Genomic DNA, 5248 nt, shown 5'->3' on the forward strand with positions numbered 1-5248 from the left:
AGACCAGACGAAGGGCAGAGGGAGCCAGACGAAGGGCAGAGGGAGCCAGACGAAGGGCAGAGGGAGCCAGACGAAGGGCAGAGGGAGCAGGAGGAAGGCTTGTGTCACCTGCCAGCCTGTCTGCTCAGGACAGCACCCCCCACCCAACCTCCAGACATGGGTTTGCTCAGGTTAGGAAAGCCCCCCTCTCTTTCAGCCATGTTAAAACTGCACATGACTCACTGACCAATCATCGGCCCAGCCTCGACTGCAGTGAAACCCAAGAGAGTCAGGAGGAAGGTTGCAGGCAAAGATCTGCTGCAAAGAGATTATGTAGAATTATATGAGTTCAACCTTTTTTCTCCATTCTCAACCTTTCCTCCCAGCTCCTTACTCCCATGCAGACAGAAGAGTACTGGAAAAGGAACTGAGAAATATATCAGTGGAACAGAGAGGTGGTGGAGGAAATCTCGCATAGATTCAGACCTCAGCTCATACAAGTCTCTCCTTTCCAAGTTCTCACTGGAAGTAACATCTGCAAAGTCATCCTACTACAGAGAGAAATTTGAATCATCATCATCTGATCCATGCAAGCTCTTCACTATTTTTCTTCTCTCCTTAATCCTCCTTCTCCCCCTCCTTCCTCATCTCTTACTCCGGAGGATTTTATCATCTTCTTTGAGGAGAAGGTTGCAGCAATCCAGCAGCCCTTTTCCTCTATTCCTACTCCTCCAACCAATGTGCATTCCCCAACATCCAACTCTCTGACTTCTTTTTCTCCTCTCTCCACAGATGAAATTCTTCAACTCCTGACTTCCAGCAATCCGACTACATGTCCGCTGGATCCAATTTCTTCTGCTCTTTTCCAGACAATCGCAAGAGATCTGCTTCCTTTCATCTCTGTCATCATCAACAACTCCATATCTTCTGGATACGTGCCTACTGCATTCAAAACCTCCAGGGTGGTACCAATCCTCAAGAAGGCCACACTTGACAGCTCCAGCGTTACCAACTACAGACCAGTATCACTTCTCTCTTTCCTCTCAAAAGCACTTTAACAAGCAGTTTATAATCAATTGTCTATTTTTCTCACCCAGAACCAGCTGCATGATTCTAATCAGTCTGGCTACAAACCGGCACATTCTACAGAAATGGCCCTCATAGCGGTGACTGAGAAACATCATGCCGCTAAAGCTGCCAAACAGTCATCTGTTTTGATTCTTCTAGACCTTTCAGCAGCCTTTGACACAGTGAACCACAACATTCTTCTCTCTGTTCTTTCCAGGATTGGTGTGACTGGCTCTGCTTGAAGATGGTTTCAGTCCTATCTGGATGGATGGTCCTATTAGGTGACATGGAGAAGATCCACATCCAAACCATGTAGACTCTCCACTAGTGTTCTACAGGGCTCAGTATTAGGCCCCTTTCTCTTCTCTTTGTATACTCGTTCTCTTGGTGATATAATATCTTCTCATGGTTTCTCCTACCACTGCTATGCTGATGACACTCAATTATTTCTTTCTATTTCACCCTCTGGCATGCAGGTCTCCAGACGTATCTCGGCATGCTTGAGTGACATTGCGTCATGGATGACAGCCCACCACTTGAAGCTCAACCCCAGTAAAACTGAGCTTCGGTTCATCCCAGGTACTCCCAACCCTTACCATGACCTCACTGTTTCCTTTGAGAACTCCCTGGTATCACCATCTGAAGCTGCCCGTAGCCTGGCGTAACTTTGGACAACCAGTTGTCGTTCTCCACTCATGTTTCTAATCTAACCCGGTCTTGCAGATTCCGCCTTTGTAACATACGAAGGATTTGACCCTTTCTTTCGCAGGAAACTACCCAGGAGCTTGTGCAGTCTCTTGTGATCTCAAAGCTAGACTACTGCAACTCGCTACTTGCTGGTCTTCCTCTAAGAGCCATCAAACCTCTACAACTTGTCCAGAATGCAGCAGCATGACTTCATGTCTTCAATCTTCCGAAGTTCACACGTTACTCCACTGCTGCACTCCCTTCATTGGCTCCCTGTAGCTGCACGCATCAGATTTAAAACCTTGATGCTTGCCTACAAATCCAAAAATGGACCAGCCCCTTCATACATGAGGTCAATGGTCAAAGCTTGATCTGTACCTCAAATACTTCGAACCTCAAGTATGGCTCGGCTTGAAATACCTTGCTTCAGGTCTCATGGACGACAAGCATCGAGACTATTTTCTGTCCTGGCTCCAAGATGGTGGAATGAAGTCCCGTTTGCTGTCCGGACAGCAAAGTCCCTTACAGTCTTCAAACGCAGACTGATTACCCATCTATTTGCAGAATATTTAAAGGACAACTGACACTGCTCCCTTATTGACTGACTAATTTAATACTTTTTGTAGGGCACTATTTATGCTTTTTAACAAACTCTAGCACTTATTGTTTATTGCACTTATGTATTTTGCACTTCTAGGTATCAGCATTCATCCCTGTATTCTACAGTATTCTAGTTCATTGGTATGTTTAATTCTAACCTACTATACTGTACTTGGATATATTTTATGAGAAAATTACAAAGCACTTTTGTAAGTTGCTCTGGATAAGAGTGTCTGATAAATGCCATAAATGGAAATGGAAATGGAAATGGAACATGAAAGTCTACTGTTGCCACAGTAAGCTTCAGTTGGGTATGGTGCTCATGTTTAGTAGGTCTCTGATAGCACCATAAGAATTACATGGGCTATGCCAAATAAGTACAAATAAATTATGTGAGATAGAATTGACATGTACCCTAACCTCAACCCTAACCTTAACGCTAACCCTAACCTTAACCCTAACCCTAACCCTAACCTTAACCCTAACCCTAACCCTAACCTTAACCCTAACCCTAACCCTAACCCTAACCCTAAATTTAACCCTAACCTTAACCTTAACTCTAACCTTAACCCTAAATTTAACCCTAACCCTAACCGTAACCTTAACCCTAACCCTAACCTTAACCCTAACCCTAACCCTAACCCTAAACCTAACCCTAACTTTAACCCTAACCCTAACCTTAACCTTAACCCTAACCCTAACCTTAACCTTAACCTTAACCTTAACCTTAACCTTAACCTTAACCTTAACCCTAACCCTAACCCTAACCCTAACCCTAACCTTAATCCTAACCCTAACCTTAACCCTAACCCTAAATTTAACCCTAACCTTAACCTTAACCCTAACCCTAACACTAAATTTAACCCTAACCCTAACCATAACCTTAACCCTAACCCTAACCATAACCTTAACCCTAACCCTAACCATAACCATAACCTTAATCCTAACCCTAACCCTAACCCTAAACCTAACCCTAACTTTAACCCTAACCCTAACCTTAACCTTAACCCTAACCCTAACCCTAACCCTAACCCTAACCCTAACCTTAGCCCTAACCCTAACCCTAAACCTAACCCTAACTTTACCCTAACCCTAACCTTAGCCCTAACCCTAACCCTAACCGTAACCGTAACCTTAACTCTTCCCAACCCATTCCATGTTACACTACAAACACAAGTCAAATTGAACATCCATCTGCCTGCTGAGCATATAGATACCGCGTTGAACGTTCAGTCAGATCACACCTCACACTCTTGGTCTGTTCTTAGAAAGCTGGGAGAGTGTATCTACAGTGTGAAGGTTCCCCGAGTGCTTAGGTCACACTAGCTCTACAGGCATTCCAGAAGAGTGCCGCGATCTTCTCGTGTAGACACTGACTCAGACACATGTGGACAGCGAGACGGGAGTTAGGGTTACATTAGAGAGTCTAAATGTCACAGGACACCCCCACAGGGACAGGGCCTGAGGGCCAGTGGAGCTCAGAACATCTTCAGATTACTTGTATGAGGCAGAGGTATTTCCAAGGTCGCTGTAGACATCTACTACTTTTTGTGCATGTTGGGTTTATTTTAAGCAAGAATAGTTTAAAAAAAAAATCCTTTCTGATTGCAACTCTTGGTAAAACTGTATGGTGGAATATAGAAGCATGATTTGTTATATTAACAATGTGAGGCAACAGCTTAAAAGGTGCAGCAGACCAAATTAAACTGACATCAGTTTCTGGATTTGTAAATCTCCATATAGCAGCTGCTCTCTCATCAGTCCCATTTCAGGATGGATGGGCTGTGGTGATATCACCATTCCATCACTCTCCCAGAAGAGAAACTGGGATTCCACGGTCCCTGCGCTCACGGCCACTAAAGCTTCCACACGTGTGCAGAGCCAACAGCTGTTGTCTTGGAGTGAGGCTGAGTTTCTGAGGTCTGGCTCGAGAAGCTTCCAAGGCCATTAACCTCCAGTTACTCATACATGTGTAAGTCATTAACTATAGTGTAAGGCCTGTCTAACTGCTGCTTCATATAAGCATAATATCAGGAGCAAAGTCTTAATTCCTAACTTGGCTGGGCTGAAGACTAAAGACTAGGAATAAAATATTTAAAGATTCAGTTGCATTTTATTTTTTTTTAAATTTGAATATTATTTCTAAAACAGTCCTATAAAATTTCTATAAGATTCTGCACAGTACATTATAGCAGGTTAAAGAAGATTAGATGGATCCACTTTTACAAGAGGGTTTAGTTAAAGCATTTTTAGTTTTCTACGCAGGATAAAACGGCAAATTACTGCTGTTGATGCCTGCAGGTAGAGCCAGAATATTCAAGTAAGCATTCTAGCATGTGATTCTTGTCTTTTTGATATTGTCATACGTTACGTCCTCTTGAATTATACAGGTACAGTTTGTCACTCTTAATTTCTTTAGATCAAAGGTTTATGACTTTTAAATAGCGAGAGTTTATATTAACTTGAATTATATTCATGTCAGCTCCAACTCTTAGAAATTTCTCATGTGATCGCCTTAGATTGGAATTAGTGTGAAGATATGGCGCCCCCTAGTGGAGATATTTCTCTAATTCTATTTCTATTTCTAATTCTAATTCTAATGCACTCTCTTTTAAACGGAACAAAAGGGGGAAATATGAATGTTAAAGTTGTCTGAGATGAGAATGATATTATATAGGATTTTAGGATTTATTTGGGATTTCCCAAATAACCCCTTAAAATTTCACATCACACCATAACCTTTTTTCAAACCTCAGCATGACCAACTATCAGTAATTGTGTACTAAGGTGCCCCATGACTCTCACACTTTTCCTGAGCATTATGTGTATTCTCTAATGTGTATTATGTGTATTATGTGTGTGTTATGTGTGTATTATGTATGTGTATTATGTGTATGCGCTAATGCTTATTATG

General features: G+C 42.4%; 1 long non-coding RNA gene across 1 annotated transcript; it reads left to right on the top strand.

Annotated features, from left to right (window-relative positions):
- Positions 1 to 2706, top strand: LOC145659931 (uncharacterized). Its single transcript, XR_014126107.1, has 3 exons — positions 1 to 1328; positions 1524 to 1626; positions 1817 to 2706. It is a non-coding gene; the product is annotated as an uncharacterized LOC145659931 (long non-coding RNA).
- Positions 2707 to 5248: the final 2542 nt, after the last annotated feature.

Source organism: Electrophorus electricus, chromosome 11, assembly GCF_041902795.1.
Source record: "Electrophorus electricus isolate QZ-2024a chromosome 11, ASM4190279v1, whole genome shotgun sequence".
NCBI lineage: Eukaryota > Metazoa > Chordata > Actinopteri > Gymnotiformes > Gymnotidae > Electrophorus > Electrophorus electricus.